The 19,624-nt window shown below is 42.3% G+C and overlaps 1 protein-coding gene across 6 annotated transcripts in view; it reads right to left on the bottom strand.

The window, feature by feature from the left end:
- RAD51B (RAD51 paralog B) overlaps positions 1-19,624 on the bottom strand; it is an 834,574-nt gene that overhangs the window by 297,024 nt on the left and 517,926 nt on the right. Inside the window, exon 9 of one of the 6 annotated variants that reach the window (XR_007518880.1) lies at positions 10,592-12,924. The exons of the other annotated variants lie outside the window; for them this stretch is intronic. The gene's annotated coding sequence lies outside the window, so the exon portion shown is untranslated. The remainder of the gene's footprint in view (positions 1-10,591; positions 12,925-19,624) is intronic. 6 annotated transcript variants of the gene reach the window in all.

Genomic DNA, 19,624 nt, shown 5'->3' with positions numbered 1-19,624 from the left:
GGTGATGGTTGCATAACTCTAGAAATTTACTAAAAATCACTGAATTGTACACTTACAATGAGTGAATTTTATGGTATGTAAATTATACCTGGATAAGTGTGTAAAAGGAAAAAAACAAAAAGAACTCAGACTACTGAACAACAAGGAAAACACCTTATTTTTCACTTTGACCTCCAAAGTCTGTCATAGCAACAGCGTGGCTGTTTCTTGTAAGCCAGGAGGTGCATCCACTCTGGCCAGAGTGCTCAGGCAGGTCAACGAATGTAAACGGCTCTGCAGAGGTCATCACAAAGGCGCTGTTGTTCTATCTCATAGCCGAGAAGGAAAGGAGAGTCGCCATGGAATATCTATGCTCACTTGCATACCTAATTAGAAACATGTGGAACAGGGCCCACCCACGGGTCAAACTAGCCAGAAAGGTCCCTTTTCTTCTGCCTAATGTTGCATCTTGGCTGAAGTAAGACCTCTCCCTGGGCCTGCCACTGGGAATGGTTTCAAATTATAAAAGCATCTCCAAGGGCCACCATCAAAGCACCGATGGATTTTCACTAGTGGCTCCCCATGATTTGAAAAACACTTCCATGACCAACACATAATTTGTACCAGGTTAGTAAACTGGAACCAGTTCCATTTGTTTGCCCAGTACAACCTGGCCAGAGGCCTATTGTCCCCTCAACCAAGTTATACACTGTTCAGGCCCCCCTGGGATAGGTGAAATGCAGAACTTACAACGTTTAAAAGCTCTAGGCAGCATCTTGGCAACACAGGTCACAAATGTCTGTATTCTTTCTTGTAATACGTCTAAGTTGAACTTAATACTCTGTTTTTTTTCCACTTTACAGATAGAGAACATAGCACCAGTACCCAAACTGTCTCAATGAGATATCAAGGAAATGAATGAGGGATTAAATAAACTCTACTTGTTAATGCTCTAAAGAAAATGGCACGTAAGACTTAGATATTACCTATTATGTTGTTGTTAGGTGCCATGGAGTTGGTTCCAACTCACAGCAACCCTATGTACAACAGAACGAAACACTGCCCAGTCCTGTGCCATCCTCACAATCATTGTTATGCTTGAGCCCATTGTTGCAGCCACTATGTCAATCCATCTTGTTGACAGCCTTCCTCTTTTTCACTGACCCTCTACTTTACCAAGCACGATGTCCTTCTCCAGGGACTGGTCTCTCCTGTCAACATATCCAAAGTATGTGAGACGAAGTCTCACCATCCTCGTCTCTCATGAGCATTCTGGCTGTACTTCTTCCAAGACAGATTTGTTCCTTCTTTGGCAGTCCACAGTATATTCAATATTATTTATTATAACATCACCCAAATAGCAATGCTGCTGTCTGCATTCAGAAAAGCCCCAGTTAATATTCACTTTTCTTCAAACTCTGAGAGACAATGACTTGTTTTAGTAGTAGGAAATCAATATAAGTCAGTGCAAGTTTTGCTTTGAGTTTTAAGAGGTACAAATGCTAGCAGATCTATTTACACACGCTAAAATGGTCTTATATTTTCCTTTTCACATTGCAAGCAATACATGTACAGCGTGTTGTCCTGGCCCAACATGGGGCCTTTTATAAATATCAGATAGTCCAAGAGGCCTGCTTTGATCTGACCAAAGATGGGTATTTAATATCCTATGTGGAAGAAAGCTATAGTTCTTAATTACCTGGCCACAGATCTGCTGCCAAGCTGCTTCAAGCCTCTCCTCCTAATGTGAAATAAAATGGCCATTTACTTCAAACCATGTGGTAGAGCCAGTGCTCATGCCAGAGAATATGCATTCCTTCTTCACTCATTTACAGATACATAAAAGATCAGGGCATCATTCGTTAGCATGGGAAGCAACCATCAGTCTGTATTCCATTGTTTCTTCCAAGCTTGCCAGGCAGAAGACCAGGGACTAACAATGGGTGATTCTGGGAAAGAAACTGTGGAAACTAGAGGGAGTTTATTTTACACAGAGAGTCGATCTTGGATGAGATGTACAACTAAAATGAGACAAAGACTGAAAGGCCTTTGGGTAGAATCCACGCGAAATGTCATTAGTTGGCTTTCTACCAAAAACTAACTAGGTTCTGGCTACTGGATGGTGGTAGTAGTGGGCGGGGAGGGGGAGTCAAAATTTAGAACCCATGGCTCCAGTTAAATCAGTCACATGCTCTATAGGAAAGTGATCAGTGTGGCCTATCACAGAGACCAGAGGACCAAAGTTTGGATATAAAGGATGATCCTGAATCACTGACCTTCCCTATGTCTCTGCTGCCTCAACTACTAAAAAATTGTAAAAATGGTGCGATGGTGTCGTCAGGCCTCCTTGTCTAACTTCACAAGGGAGAAGGAGAATCAACAGCCCAAGGCTGATTCCTATAAGGCGGATGTCAGACATACTTCTTCTCTCCAAACTTTTTGCCAATTTTGACACCAGCTGTCCCTCTCATGGCATTCTCCACTTCTCTGTCGGGTTCGACAATTTGTTGCAGTGGTCACACAGAACTCACAGACCATACTCAAAGTTATGGGGCTTGTTAAGGAAACAAGGAAACCCTGGTGGCGTAGCGGTTAAGTGCTACAGCTGCTAACCAAAGGGTTGGCAGTTCGAATCCACCAGGCGCTCCTTGCAAACTCTACGGGGCAGTTCTACTCTATCCTACAGGGTAGCTATGAGTCGGAATCGACTTGATGGCACTGGGTTTGGTTTTGGTTTTGGTAGGGAAATAACAGGTTACAGTTCAGGATCAGGAATGACTCAGGATACAGTTCTTCGATCAACACAGCCTCTTCTCAGCCGTGTCACTGGCAGGTCTCTCTCTGGCCTTGGCACCCTCTCAGCCCCACCTCTGCCCTGCTCAGGAAAGTGTTACAAAGCTCTTTAGCTCTCCCAATAAGTGCCTGGGGGTATCCCACTCTGCCAGGAAGCCTCCTGCCCGAAGGTGCTCAGCTCTCTAGCTCTGTAGGTCAGCACACCCACTGTAGCTGCCTCACTCCATGGGCCAGGAGGCTCACAGTGCTGTCTGGTGCTGGTCTGGTTCTGTTTCCACTGTTTCTCTGATGTTGCTTCTTGCTGTCTTATGCCCTCTTTGGTGTTACAGTCTCTCTCTTTCTGTCTCCTGGTTCTAGGAGGTTCTCAGCACAGGGACCCCAGGTCCAAAGGATGCACTCCACTCCTGTCTCTTCTTCTAGGTGGTAGTGAGGTCCCCCCTTATCCTCCTCCAGGATGGCTCATTTTCCCTAGCAGGATGGCAAAACTGACCAATTCCCTCATTAGGGTTCTGTACACCTTATTTGCATGTTTCCACCCCCCACAAGGGTGCCAAAGACCTTGTCTACATTATTAGCAAGCTATCAAATCCCCTTGGTGGGCCATAAGCACTTCATCTGCATAGTCCCACTCAGGCATTTGGTGGGAGTTACAAGACTTTAGCGAGAAAGGCTATACAATAGCGATCCATCGCACCACAAAAATAAGTAATACCTACCCACTTCGGTGTGAAATGAAGTTGCATCACCTTTTTGGCTCCATAACCAAGATATGCCTTGTTAATATTACATTGCTCTGTACAATCAAATAAGTGGAAGCTCAGGGCTTCCAATACGTGCATGAATGCTAGGGAATGAATGACCAGGAGCCAAATGTGAAATCAGTTCTGTGAAAAGAGGCAAGCATTTTAAGTCTGCCTTTCAAGAAGCTACAACCCCACACGACTACTAAGGTCTAAAGGGAAGTGTTTTAACGTTGTTTAGCTCTAATTTCTTTGGCTGGTTGATGCCTCACTGACCACTTCTATGAGAGGTCTAGGCAAGGTGAGGGATCAGAATGACTGCACACGGTTCAGTGGGCTGGGGAGTAGGAACAGGAGAGGACACAGTGGAGTGAGAGTGAAGTGGGCAGAGAAACTGTCCTTTGAACAAATGCTGATTTTTCTCTAGGCAGAACGATTATAGTGGACTTGCTATCAGCACTCTAGGCCTAATCTTTCCAGGTACGTCTCTGAAGGGAATGGCTCTGATCAAACCGTCCCAAAATCTGTAGTTGAAGAGGTAGAAGGAGGAATTTAAAAAGCTGGTGATGCACTTAGAATTCTTAGTAGGAAGCTAGATTCACTCCTCTTGGACACAGCATTTGCCAGCTTCTACGTTTAGGCTGCCAGGCCTGAAAGGCTACACCAATCAGGGGCCACTGGGGACTTTATGCCCCTTGCTTCTAGGTTTCAAAATGGCCAAGGGAAAAGGGAGGAAACCAGTCACTAAGAATCCTGGTACTGAACAATCCTAGCTATTGTCACCCTGTTCTGTATAATTCTATCAGCAAAACCATTTACATCACTCCAGACCCATCCCCAACCCCACAATCTCCCCTGTCACTCAACCTATGATAGTTCCAGGGGAATTACAGGCCAGAGGTGAAGGCTTCCTTTGTTTCCGTCTCTATGATAGGATGACATGTGGTCCTGAGTGCCAAGGTACTGAGATAAGAGGGGTGCTCAAAATGCCCAGATGGCTGGAGAATGAAAACCCGGAGACCAACGCCAAGTTTGCACAGCAGACAAGGGCCACTGTGGCCAGGGCTGGAAGTGGAGTCCTTGTAATCCACAGGCAGCAGCGGAACTAAAGGGAGGTCGTCTCCCGACTCAGCTGGTGGGAGTTGGGCAGCTTCCCAGCTGGAAGGAACTCTCAAACACATCCCTGTAAGCTGCCTATGAAAGAGAGAGATGCCGTTAAAAACAACAAACAAAAGGAGCCGCTAATCAAGAGGAACTTTAGATTTAAGAAGGGGATTCAGTCATCCTTCCAGAAAGATGCATGTCTGGGCCAAGGCCCAAGAGAATGACATTCAGCTGCTGTACCCCTCTTTAGCGCCCAAATATGGAGGCACTGAAAGGAGGAGAGATTCACAAAGGAGGCAGATGGGAAGGCCCCCATGGCCGAGCAGGGTGATTCCCACACAGAATATTAGAATTCACCAGGTATAAGCAATCACAATTGGAAATGAAATAATGTTTTGAATAAGGAACCAAGAATGACTTCAGAACTCACATTATGCCCGTTTCCCCTAAACTTTGAAAGTTATGATGCATAGTGCTGGGAATCGGCGACTAATGATTTTGTCCACCCTAAGTCTGATTCCTCAAGACACCCTGGCCAAGGGTTTTTTCTGTGGCTGGTAAAACAAATACAGACGTATATTAGGCATATATAGCCCAAATGGTCACAATTCTTCTCTTTCAAGCTTAATATTTATCACAAGACTATTTCGTTAACAGGGGCTGCTCCCTCTATTTCTTCCCTTATATTTTTCAGTACCATCCAAATTGCTCTTAGCAACATGTTATCTTCCACTAATCCTTCAGATACAAAGGCTGTGGCATCCCCAGGTGAACCACACCGAGTATGACGGTAGAAAAGAGAAAACATCAAAGCTTGATAATTATGCTGGCAAAGGCTATAGACTATGGAAAGGAACTGCTGATAAGACATTCTAGAATAACTGGGCTTCGAGAACTATCTGAGTGGTTTCCAGGGTTCCACTATTTTTTTGTTCCTGAAAGTCCAGCTGCCTTCGTTCAGGGGCACAAGAGGTGCAATTGCTGCTGGAGCCATCCTCAGAAGACAACAGGTTTAAGGCTGCGGGGATCTGCATGGCCTGTGAAGACTGATCCTTCCCTACCATCTTGCTTTGGTGGCTGGATGGACTGGAGGTAAAACGATAGAATCTTTTCCCTCTGGGCTTTCATTTTCAATCTGTTTTAAATTGGAAGACAGCAGAATAGTGGATCGGCTCTTCTGCTTTAAACTTGCAGGAATACAAAGCAACAGAGAAGCTCCAGGGAACTGCATTTTGTTCTTCCCACTTATTTAGGTAGTGTCAGTGCAGACCAACTGAATAAATCTTTATAATCAGAAACGGCTGCTCAGTTATAACTTACCCTTGGAGACACCACTTTCCACCAGGGTTTTGTTTTTTTTTTTTAACAGCACATTTCTCTTCCATGGTGCTACCATTCTATATAGACTTGAGACTTTGTAAATGAAGAGTGTTCAGTTATCCGCACAAATGGACAAAATAATATTTACTTGATTTTTACACCATGACTTGAAATAACAGTAGTGAGTTTCAATGGGTCAATTTGCTAGATTATAGCATGTTTGGGGCCCATATTCAGCTACCTTCTCTTTTTGTCCTGTCGTCTCCCCAGATAACATCAACATCCATGGGTAGAGTCTTCTAAACAGCAGTGGTGCTATTTTAAGTAGGATAACATAGAGGGAAAAGATGATCTTGAGATGAGATAGCATGAGGATTGCAACAGGAACAGGATACCCTTTGCAAAGAGAATGCAAGCTCTTCATAAGAGCAAGAATCCAGGATGTCCTAGGCCACTGCTGGTGGCATTGTCATTTATCACTGGCTGAAGAAACAGTGGCCAGATTTCCTGAAAATTTTTTTTAAAAAGGTTTTTTCCTGAATTTTCTCCTGACGTAAACCATTATCCATTTGCAAGAGATGAGAGAGAAAAAAAAGAAGGCATACACATATGTTAAAACTTCAAGCCTTTAAAATAGCCATTGCCTGCTTCCCAAATGGCCTGCTTATTAAGTCTCATTTTCTTACAATGATTTCCTCTTCAGACAAAGCTGCCTAGGGGCAGTCTGTTAAAACTGATTTTCTTGGTCTTTTTTTTTTCTTTCTAGATTACATGTTGGGCTGTAGCTAACAAGGTAGACATGGCACCAACAATCTACTCTGTATTGAGGGGTGGATTAGCCAGTAAACAAAGTACATACAGGCTTACTTGTGTTTCCTTACTAATCTGTAGTGCACAGTATTACATGTAAGCCCATGCACACCTTGCTTATTGGGTGATCCATCCCTGTCTGTATCCCACAACTCACAGAAACTTTCTGTGTGGGTTTCATTCACACAATGATGAGGTGCACAGGGCAGGAAAAGATGGGAGATAGCCAGGGAGGTTAAGAGGCAATGGATGAAAGACCACAAGCTAATTTCCTTGCCAGTTAGCTGTCTGGTGATAAGAGCTGCCTGCTAGGAGAATAACATGGCCTAGGATCTTTCCACAAAAGGAGCTGCACCATCACTGTAACATCCTGGGGAAGTCTGTGAGAGAGGAAGCAGAATGGCTTGCAAACGGTCTAGTAAGAAAAAGCAAGAAAAAATGCTGGAACCCGGCTCACATGTGGAAGGCTGCTCACTACCTTGTATAGTTAAATTTTATTTTTAGACAAACTAGTTTCCTTAAAGACAAAGGTTATTTGATTTTTAAAAAGACTGGCCTCACCTGCTTCACATTCAGCCTGATGTGCCCCAGCTCAAGCACTCATGACAAAAACGGTGGTCCTGACAACAGCGTGGAGTTCTCCATCAATATCATACCTGCCATGGGGTTTTGAAGTTGTCAATGATTTCATTTTACTTGGATCCACAATCAACAGCCATGGAAGCAGCCATCAAGAAATCAAACGACACATTGCATTGGGTAAATCTGCTGCAAAGGATTTACCCTTTTAGTGTGGAAAAGCAAAGATGTCACCTTGAAGACTGAGGTGCACCTGACCCAAGTCATGGTATCTTCAATTGCCTCATATGCATGTGAAAGCTGGACAGTGAATAAGGAAGACAGAAGAAGAATTGATGCCTTTGAATTGTCGTGTTGGTGAAGAATATTGAGTATACCACGACTGTCAAAAGAACAAACAAATCTGTCTTGGACGAAGTACAACCAGAATGCTCCTTAGAAGCAAGGATGGCGAGACTGCGTCTTACACGCTTTGGACATGTTGTCAGGAGGGATCAGTCCCTGGAGAAGGACATCATGCTTGGCATAGTATAGGGTCAGCAGAAGAGGAAGATCCTCAACGAGGTGAATTGACACAGTGGCTGCAACAATGAGCTCAAGCATAACAACGGTTGTAAGGATGGCGCAGGACAGGAGAGTGTTTTGTTCTGTTGTGCATAGGGTCGCTATGAGTAGGAACTGACTCGACGGCACCTGACAACACAACACGGGGTTTACAGGCTTCAAGACATTGTAAAAAGTAGCAAGCACAGAGGATGAAAGCTAGAACTTTTACAAATCCATTGGTGATAAGAGGAAATCAGATTTGGGTGCCGGAGGGCAAAGTAACTCACAAAACTTTGATGTCATCCTTCCTAGCCTAGAGTGAATAAGGTATCTGATCTTCTACCCAATACCACCAAGGCTGAAGATGCCAGAGAAAGGAGTTTTATGTAGGAGAGATGTGTGCGTCCTCATAAGCCTTTACAAATCTCCCCAGGAGCCATCGATGAAGCAACTGGCTGATTCAAAACTAATTTAAGAGCCTGAATTATAGAAAAAAAGATATAAATCAAAGAATTTTTTGGAGCTATTGTCAGGCATGGATATTCAAATGACACCTTGCAAACAATCTTACTTATTCATCAAATTATGCTTCCTCATAATACGAAGTCAAGTAAATTTACATGTAACATCCTGGCATGTCTAAGATTATTCCTTATATAAAACCATCACGCTCTGTTGAAATTCCCTAAGCTCCACAGCCAGAATAACCTTTTCTCTGGGATTACTGATTTCTTTGGTTGGGAGAACTAAGCCTGTTAGTGTCCAATACCTGCGGCTCTGTGTCAACTCCAGTTGCCATATCTACAGTAAATATCCCAACTCTACCACTAGCTGGAATGTTTTACAACAAGCGACACTGTCATTAAAGACACTTCTTTAGGGGGATTTAATAAATGCTATTTTTATTAGTATCTATATTGTTACGGTTATTTGGAAAATACTATGGAAGATTCTAAGTGCAGACTGAGAACGCTATGCTCCTAGCTTTCTCCCTTCATCCATTCTGTGATTTTCATCTCCAAAAATGATAAAAGCCAAATTTAGCAGAACTCTTTGGCTTTTTGATCTTGGAAGATGTAGTGTTTCTTAATGTCCAACTGGATTTCGTCTTGTGCCCTTTACTTCTCTCTGCCTCTCTGATTCTGCTTTCTTCTCTACATGAAAATAAATGTTCTTTACTGGCCTCCCATTTTCTGATCCAGAGTCCTGAATTGTGACACTATGACGAGTAATATCCTCTCTGTGGCTCATTTCACTGCTGATACCAGCACCACGGACTTGGCGTTTTATTTAATCACTGAAAAATCGGTACCAGCCACTTAATGAAGGCTGGTCTGCCTCAAATGTTTCCCATTAGACAGATGAAACAGAGCTGGCTTTCTTGGTGGAGAACATGAGCTCTTTTATGCTCTATTAATTAATGAAGGCTCTTAATTAACACAGCATAAAAGATGGGTCTTGCTGTAGCAAGATAACTCATGAAATAATCGATTAACATTTTAAGAACTAAAGATGGAACATCAGTGTTCAAGTGACACAGGAACATCATAAAATAGAATGGTGCTGTATCAAAGCTATGTTCATAGGCCCATCACTGAAATAAGTGGTGTCACCCATCAATATTATAGCCTAGGAAACCCTATAGGGCAGTTCTACTCTGTCCTAGAGGGTCACTATGAGTTGCAATCAACACATTGACACAAGACAACAACAACAGGATATTACAACAAGGAATTTTTCTTCTGTGTTCTAAGAGCCTTCCCTCTCAGTATTGTATATGGGCAGAGACCAACTGCAGCATTTCCAAAAGAAAGTTCATTTGGTTTCAAATCACTTTCATAACAACAGAGACTAACACTTAGCAAGAAGAGAGCTCCTTTGTTCAGGATGAGGATGCTCACGTGGGTGGCAGGAAGCTGAGTAGTCTCTTCTCTGGAGAAGACAATGCCTGTGGGTAGCAAGCCTCATCCCCAAACTGCCTCCTTTTTTATTTATTCATTTTTTAATGACAGAGATATAAACACTAGTGACAGAAAAATCAAAGAATCATCTCAAATCATAAAACTGGCAGGGACCTCAAGAAGTTGTCATCTGACTGCCTCATCTAGAAGGTTGTGTTTCTTAAATTATTATATTAACCCTCAAGCACTGTGATTCAATAAGGTCTAAGGGCACAGCAATGTTTTATAATTTATTTCATCAAGCCCCTTATGGGGGCTTTTGTTATTTTGAATAATGAGAAAAAGAATGAGGTTCTTCGAGATTTGGCAACTTGAAGATTTTACAGGTTGTTAAGTGGAAAAGGTAGGAATAAGATCCAAGCCGTGTTCCTTTGGCAAAGGAAGTGCCTGTGTCACTGGTTGCATGTCTACAGCAGCCAGGAACTCGCTCCATCACAGCATTTCTTCAGAAAAACCCTACTAGTTACATTCCCTTTTCTCTCACTGACAGAGAGGAAGGCATACTGGATAAGCTGATATAACAGAAGAATTCTGATGCACAAAATGTCCTAATGAAAGGTTCGTCAGGAAAAAGAAACAACAACGACAACACAGAAAACAAAACAAGAACACCCAAATAGAGAATCATGTAATTCCACCCTTGATATTATTTAGAAAATAGCAGGGGGGAAATACCATCCACTGTATGTTCCTCCAGAACCTACAATCAAGGGCTCTAAAAAAAAAAAAGAAAGAAAGAAGAAAAAAAAAAAACCAAACCTCTTGCCGTTGAGTAGATTTCCACTCATAGTGACCCCACGTGACAGAGCAGAACTGCCCCAAAGGGTGTCCTAGGCTGTAATCTTTACAGAGGCAGACTGCTACATCTTTCTCCTGTGGAACGGCTGGTGAGTTCAAACTGCCTACCTTTAGGTTAGCAGCCGAGCACTTAACCATTGCACCACCAGGGCTCCTTAATCAAGGGTTCTAGCCATTACTGGCTATAAATAAATTTAATAAGGACCAAAAAAAAAAAAAAATCACTGCATCATTTACAGTTCTCTCTCAACTCCAGCTGACAAAAATCCAGACCAGATGTTTGTTTTGCAAGAACAACAGCAAGTGGGGAAACCTCAGTCAAGAATATGAAAGCCCCAGAAGAAAAGGAGGAGTTTGAAGAGGAAGAGAGAGCAAGGTTAGCAGAGAGGGTGTGGACGAACCTGGTTTGATACAGATTTAACAAAAACAGAATAATTTATTTTGTACATCAGAAATCCAGCTTATGAGCCTCTCCCCTGCCTCATCACCTTTTCAAAGCCACAGTGGCTTGGCTGGTGAGGCCTGAAATGGTTGTTCCATAACCTTTGCTTTTAAATTAAACAAATGACCTCAGATTTTGGAGCAGTTGTTGACTCGGGGGAAAGTATGCCATTAAAAGTGTGCCAGAAACAGATTTAATTGGTACAAGTCCCAAAAAGTGCTCGAAAGAGCACAGGCTTCCCGTGTATAGATTTCAGGGAAATTACTCAAAGGCGAGCAGCTTTGTCAGAATTTGAGATGTGAAACAAGGCAGCTGAAAGACTCCATATCAAAAGGGTAAATTCAATTCGGGTGATATTAATCTGATTACCTAAGTAAGGCCGTGAATCGGATATGCTCCATTGTGCATTCTCGTTCAACCTGGACAGCTGGAAGAGCCAATAGCTTCCCTTCCCCTGACATATAATTAAGTTTTAAGAGATGATCAAGTTACGGATACAAAGTTTTAAGAAGTATTTCACTCAGGAGTGGCATTTACAGTGCTTGCCTGTTGCAAGAGATATTGTTCACTTTATTTCCTCAAGCCACACTGGAGAGTGTGTGGCTTAGAACCTAGGGGCTTGGTGTTTGTGTTTCAGGCTACAGTAAACGCCCTCTCTGCACCTGCCTGGAGGAAAAACCAGTCCAGCCGCCTCCCAAGACAAAAGGGCCCTGTATTAAGTGCTGAAAACCCAGACATGAACTGGCCCTGTCAAATTCCGGTCAGGCGAAAAAAAATCAGTATTTTCATTCAACTCAAGAAGAGCTGTAAAATATGTTTCTGGGTTTTCTTTATCACCCCCACCAAGTCTGAACAACAGTGACCCATCAACAAAAGTCACCTCCTTTCTTATTGGCCTCCTTGCCCTTCTAGGTTCCTTTCCTGATGGTGGAATCTATTGCCTGGCACACGATAATCTGTCCTCCAAGGATCAACGCACACTTTCCTGCTCTTTCTCCATCAGGCCCTTCCCATTGCAATCTCTCTTCGGTCAGTAAGGACATGCAAGCATATCCTCTCAGAGAGATAGCATTACTAACTTGGGTGTTTTCAACCCGAACACATACTCCTTGCAAACTCCAGGTATGCTTAGAGTTGCAAGACTGTTTATCAGTAGGCCCATCGCGGTTCTCAATGCCAATTGGTCAAAGGACATTGTGGATCAGGCATACCAGTTTTAGGTGACTTCCCCTGGGAGGCCTGTTCAGCTTGGGCTTGCTCCAATTCATGTCTAGAATCATGCTGGTCACAGCTGATCCGAACATTCTCATACAGAGAGACGATTTCTTACAAAATTCAAAATGCAACCAGGTGAGGTTTCATTCTTAAATTTCACCAGAAGCATGGGCAACTTTAGCCTACGTCACAGATGAATAAACCAAGAAGGGCAAGGTGATTATCCCAGCTTAAGAATGCAAGCTGGACACAAAATCAGAAAAAAACAAACAAACCAGTTGCTGTCCAGTTGATTCCGACTCATGGTGACCCCATGTGTTTCAGAGAAGAACTGTGCTCCAGAGGGTTTTCAGTGGCTATGATCTTTCAGAATTAGATTGCACTTAACTGCCTGCATTACCCAGAGACTCCTTAAAATCAGAAAAAGACCCGTGAGTTGCAATCTCTGAATTCTCTAAGCCAACCCTGAGTGGAGGGGGAAATTGATTAAATAATGATTTGATAATGATTTTAGCTGCCATAGATAGTAAGGCTTGGGCTGAGAAGCACCTCTGAGAGTATTTGGTGATAAACAGCTACATTTTCACAGGTTAACAGCTCTCTCAGGATTGATCTCACAGCTTCTCCAAACTCGTGCCTGAAAAAGAACAAGAAAACCAGATAATGAGCACAGAAAGCCAGGCTCCCTAGCCTAGCATGGCCATTGCACCAGGATGTGCTTAATTGTTTGTGTCTGGAGAAAGCAGAGGAACCAAGTGGCAGCCTATCTGATTTGCTGCATCTTAAACAGCTGGCCAAGAAAAACAGTCACCCACCACAGGTGCTAAGCTACATGGAGCTACCTTGGCCAGCCTAGCGAGCTCTCAGTGAAAAACAGGCCGGCTTTATATATAGCCTGCCACTTTATGAGTGGATCTAACCTGGTGATCAAGGTTGCCTGCTGGCTGGTCTCCAGTGCACGACACACACTGTGATTCAGGATAGACCTATCACGGGAACCCATCTCAGTGTTGTCCTAGTGATCCTCAGTGATCTCCTAAGATGGTGGCCCAGGCACTGATGCCAGTGATCCTTCCTTTCTGTGAGTGCCTCTGACATTAACACTCTCCCTCCTCCTGGCAATTCACTAGGTGCCATGCTGCAGTGTGACTTTGTTCCATGTGAGTGGGCCTCATTTTCTGGCCTTTCCCCATTTCCTTTCCTTCTGTCCTAGCCACTGCATGTAACACATGCAGCCTATTCAGATGCACGGTTAGCCTCATGCAGGAATTCTAGGGTTCCACCAACCAGACAAAAAAAAGCAGTAGGTTTTATGTTCTTAAAGGAGCTCTGCTGGCACAGTGGTTAAAGCACTGTGCTGCTAACTGAAAGGATGGCAGTTTGAACCCACCAGCCGCTCTGTGGGAGAGAAATTTGGCAGTCTGCTTCCATAAAGATTACAGCCTTGGAAACCCTATGGAGCAGTTCCGCTCTGTTCTATAGGGTTGCCAGTCAGAATCAACTCGATGGCAGTGGGTTTGGTTTGGTTTATGTTCTAGAGGACAAGGGCCAAGTTTGATACATTTTTGTTACCCTCTAACACCCAGCAAGCACTACACATTATAGATGCTTCATACTTAATGAATGAATGAAGCAAACACTCGAGTTTGGGGTTCAATCCTGCTCTTCTTGAAAACAAGGAGGGGAGACATGTGAACTTTACCATAGGCCTATACCCAGGATAACTCATAGGGATGTGGGGAGAAAATATGACAGCCTAGCTCATTTTAGAAAAACTTCTATTTCTAGTGTGTTTTGCATAACTTAATAAGACAGCAGAATCACTGGGTGGTGCAGATGATTAAGCATTTGGGTATTAACCAAAAGGCTGGTAGTCTGAACCTACCCGGAGTCACCTCAGAGGAAAGCCCTGGTGATCACTTCCAAAAAATCAATTAGTCATTGAAAATCCTGTGGGGCAGTTCTCCTCTGAAACACACGGGGTTGCCACGCGTTGGCGCTGACTGGATGACGGCTGCTAATAGCAGCACTGCATGTATTTTACAGAGAGCAAGGTACGCGGGGGTTTACAGTAAGCAAGATATGTGTGGGCTTAATCGTGCTTACTTACTAATCTGTAGTGCACAGTTGTGTAAGTAAGCACAAGTAAGCCTGTGCGCACCTTGCTTATTGGGTAATCCATCCCTGAGTATCGTTACCTGTGTGTATGGCTGAGGGAACTGAGGCCCAGAGAAGTTCAGTGACTTGCTCAAAATAACACAGATAGTCTGCAGAAGAGCTGGTCCTTGAACACAGGTCTCCTAATTCCAACTCCAGTACTCTGTCCACTGTTAAAAGCACTACTTCTCTAATGTCTAGCCAAAAAGAGATTTCAGGGTTCATACAAAGAAACGGCCACAACTATAATACTGAAACAGGGAACCCTCTCAACTCTGGCAATGACAGAAACATATAATCATAAGCTCTATCTGTGGTAGTTGTATTATCATCTTGTAGAGCTGAGTATAGTGTACCAGCCAAGAGCATGGACTCTGGAGTCAGAATTTCTGGGTTTGAACCCCAACTAATCACTAGTTATGTGACCATCAGCAAGTTATATAAATGCTCTACAATTCAGTTTGTTTATAAAATGGGGAATAATTGAACCCCACAAAGTTCTTGAGATAGTACGTGCTTAGTACAACACTTGATAAATAGTAGGCAGTCAATATTATATTATTATTATAATTCTTAACAAAAGGAATGTTAAACATGTATTTATTCCGATAATGTGATTGTAGCACTTTAAAACAGTTGCTTTTTTCTCTCACCTGGTCACATTCTAACTATAAGGTGCCCTGATAAATGAGAAACTCACCTGATGCTACTCAGAAGCCTGGTGCACCAAAGAAATCTCTCCCAGGTTGATGAAGTAGGAAATTAAACCAGACCTGGCCACCCAGAATCTTGGTATGGTTAAAGCTCATCATAAAGTTCTCAATGCCTTAAGAAATTTGGTGCTAGAAAACAACAAATGCCGGCAAGGTTGTGGGGGAATTGGAACTCTTGTCCATTGCTGATAGGATTGTATAATGGTACAACCATTATAGAAAACAGGATGGTGCTTCCTCAAAAAGCTAGAAACAGAAATACCTTATGATCCAGCAACCCCACTGCTAGGTATAGATCCTAGAAATATAAGAGCAGTAGCACAAATAGACATTTGCATACCCATGTTCACTGCAACATTATTATTCACAACAGCAAAAAGATGGAAACAACCTAAGTGCTCATTAATGGAAGAATGGATAAACAAATTGTGGCACATACATACAATGAAATACTACACAACTGTAAAGAATAATGAGGAGTCTGTGAAACATCTCATAACATGGATGCATCTGGAGGACATTATGCTAAGTGAAATAAGTCAATCACAAAAAGGGAAATATTCTATTGTCCCATTATTATAAAAAGTCAAGAATAGATATACATGCAGAAAGCAAAGTTCTTTGATGGTTACAGGGATGGGAGGGAAAGGGATGGGGAATCACTTTCTAGACAGTAAACACTTTCTAGATAGTAAGACACTTTTGGTGATGGGAAAGGCAAGGCCAAATATGGGTGAAGTGAGCACAACGTGACGAAGGTAAATAAAGACACTAAGAGGTACACCAGAAAAAGGGTCAATTTCGGTAAATGCTATAACATATACAATTTTGCAACAACAGTAAAAACAACCAAAAAATGTGTGTGGTTACGTAAGTAGATATGGATACATATATGTGTACAGAAAGGCATATCTGAGTAAATGCATGTGCATGTATAGGGGTATCTGGAGGCATATCTATGTATGTATTTGTATGTGTTACATATATATCCACATATATAACAAACCACATAGAGGGCACAGTCACTGAGGCTTCCTAGACATACCTAAACAACTCAAGTGATTGGCTTACTGGGTTAAAAGGCTTGGGACCATAGTCTCAGGGGACAGCTTAGTCAATTGACATAGCTTACAAAGATGATGTCCTACATCCTAGTTTGGTGAGTAGTGTCTGGGGTTTTAAAAGCTTGTGAGTGGCCATCTAAGAAACAACTATTGAAAAAGACAAATAACTCAATTAAAAAATTGGCAAAAGATATGAATAGACACTTCACTAAAGAAGACATTCAGGTAGCTAACAGATACATGAGGAAATGTTCACGATCATTAGCCATTAGAAAAATGCAGATCGAAACTACAATGAGATTTCATCTCACTCCAACAAGGCTGGCATTAATTCAAAAAACACAAAATAATAAATGTTGGAGAGGCTGTGGGGAGATTGGAACAACTCTACACTGCCGGTGGGAATGTCAAATGGTACAACCACTTTGGAAATCGATTTGGCGCTTCCTTAAAAAGCTAGAAAAAGAACTACCATACGATCCAACAATCCCACTCCTTGGACTATACCCTAGAGAAATAACAGCCTTTACATGAACAGATATATGCACACCCATGTTTATTGGAGCACTGTTTACAATAGCAAAAACATGGAAGCAACCAAGGTACCCATCAACAGATGAATGGATAAATTAAGGTATATTCACACAATGGAATACTATGCATCGATAAGGAACAGTGAAGAATCTGTGAAACATTTCATAACATGGAGGAACCTGGAAGGCATTATGCTGAGTGAAATTAGTCAGTTGCAAAAGGACAAATATTGTATAAGACCACTATTATAAGAACTTGAGAAATAGTTTAAACCGAGAAGAAAACATTCTTTTGTGGTTACGAGACCGGGGAGGCAGGGAGGGTGGGAGAGGGGTATTCACTAATTAGATAGTAGATAAGAACTACTTTAGGTGAAGGGAAAGACAGCACACAGTACAGGGGAGGTCAGCACAATTAGACTAAACCAAAAGCAAAGAAGTTTCCTGAATAAACTGAATGCTTCAAAGGCCAGCATAGCAGGGGCAGGGGTCTGGGGACCATGGTTTCAGGGGACATCTAAGTCAATTAGCATAATAAAATCTGTTAAGAAAACATTCTGCATCCCACTTGAAGAGTGGCGTCTGGGGTCTTAAACGCTAGCAAGCAGCCATCTAAGATGCATCAATTGGTCTCGACCCACCTGGATCAAAGGAGAATGAAGAACACCAAGGACATAAGGTGATTACGAGCCCAAGAGACAGAAAGGGCCACATGAACCAGTGACTACATCATCCTGAGACCAGAAGAACTAGATGGTACCCGGCTACAATCGATGACTGCCCTGACAGGGAACACAACAGAGAACCCCTGAGGGAGCAGGACGCCAGTGGGATGCAGACCCCAAATTCTCATAAGACCAGGCTTAATGGTCTGACTGAGACTGGAAGGACCCCAGTGGTTATGGGCTCCAGACCTTCTGTTGCCCCAGGACAGGAACCATTCCCGAAGCCAACTCTTCAGACATGGATTGGACTGGACAATGGGTTGGAGAGGGATGCTGGTGAGGAGTGAGCTCCTTGGATCAGCTGGACACTTGAGACTATGTTGGCATCTCCTGTCTGGAGGGGAGATGAGAGGGTGGAGGGGGTTAGAAGCTGGCGAAAAGGACACGAAAAGAGAGAGTGGAGGGAGAGAGCAGGCTGTCTCATTACGGGGAGAGTAATTGGGAGTGTGTAGCAAGGTGTATATGGGTTTTTGGGTGAGAGACTGACTTGATTTGTAAACTTTCACTTAAAGCACAATAAAATTAAAAAAAAAAAAAGAAACAACTATTGGTCTCTACTTATATGGAGCAAAAGAGAATAAATGAACTCAAAGGCACAGAAGAAACTAATCCATAGGACTAATAGCCCACATGAACCACAGCCTCTTCTAACCTGAGACCAGAAGAACTTGATGGTGCCTGGCTACCACTACCTACCATTCTGACCAGGGACACAAAAGAAGGTCCCAGACAGAATGGAAGAAAAATGTAGAAAAAAACTCAAATTCCTTAATAAGGCCAGACCTTCTGGACTGATAGAGACTAGAGGAACCCCTGAGACTATGTCCCTAAGATAACCTTTGAACATGGAATTGAACCTATTTCTGCAGGTCACCTGTCAGCCAGATAAAGATTGGCTTATAAAATAAACAGTAGTACCCATGAGTAATGTGCTGCCTTAAACAATGAACTACATGAGATCAAATGGTTGACATTTACCCAAAAGCTAAGGTGAGAAGGCAAGGAGGGGAAGAGAAGCTAGATCAATGGAAACAGAACAAACAGAATGGAAATAATGAGAATGCTGACACATTGTAAAAATTGTAACCAATGACACGGAGCAATGAAAATTGTGAAAGGGAAACCTGATTTGCTGTGCAAACTTGTACCTAAAACACACACAAAAAATTAAGTGTGTATATATATATGTATTAAAAAAACACGTATATATATATATATATATACATATATATATGTAATGTATATACCAAAAAACCAAACCCATTGCCACTGAGTCAATTCCGACTCATAGCGACCCTAGAGGACAGAGTAGACCTGCCCCATAGGGTTTCTAAAGAGCGACTGGTGGATTTGAACTGCCAAGCTTTTTGTTAGCAGCCAAATCACTGAACCACTGCATCACCAGGACCATATATACATATATATATATAATGAAACATTGTTTTATTTTTTTATTTAGCAGTTCTTTATTATAAATGATGCCTGTTTTCCATTCATGATGTTAAAATTTCTTTTTGAAATAAATTTAATTAGATACAAAAATTATAATAATAAAAAAAAAAAGAACCAAAGAAGACACTCAGGTGGCTAACAGACACATGAAGAAAATGCTTGCAATCACTAGCCCTTAGAGAAATGCAAATCAAAATTACTATGAGATACCATCTCACCCCGACATTACCAGCATGAATCAAAAAAACAGAAAATAACAAATGTTGGAGAGATTTTGGGGAGACTGGAACTCTTATGCACTGCTTGTGGGAATGAAAAATGGTACAACCATTTTGGAAAACGATATGGTGCTTCCTTAAAAAGCTAGAAATAGGAATACCATACGATCCAGCAATCCCATTCCTAGGAATATATCCTAGAGAAATAAGAGCTGTCACACAAGTAGACATATGCACACATATATTCATTGCAGCATTATTCACAACAGAAGAAAGGTGGAAACAACCTAAGTAGCCATCAACAGATGAAAGGATAAACTATGGTACATATACACAATAGAATACTACAAAACAATAAAGAACAATGATGAATCTGCAAAACACCTCACAACATGGATGAATCTGGAGGGCATTATGCTGAGTGAAATAAGTCAATCACAAAAGGACAAATACTGTATGAGACCACTGTTGTAAA

The sequence above is a fragment of the Elephas maximus genome, chromosome 10, assembly GCF_024166365.1.
Source record: "Elephas maximus indicus isolate mEleMax1 chromosome 10, mEleMax1 primary haplotype, whole genome shotgun sequence".
In the NCBI taxonomy this organism is placed as follows: domain Eukaryota; kingdom Metazoa; phylum Chordata; class Mammalia; order Proboscidea; family Elephantidae; genus Elephas; species Elephas maximus.
The sequence above is the reverse complement of the archived record's forward strand: the minus strand, read 5'-3'. Positions and strand labels throughout refer to the sequence as shown.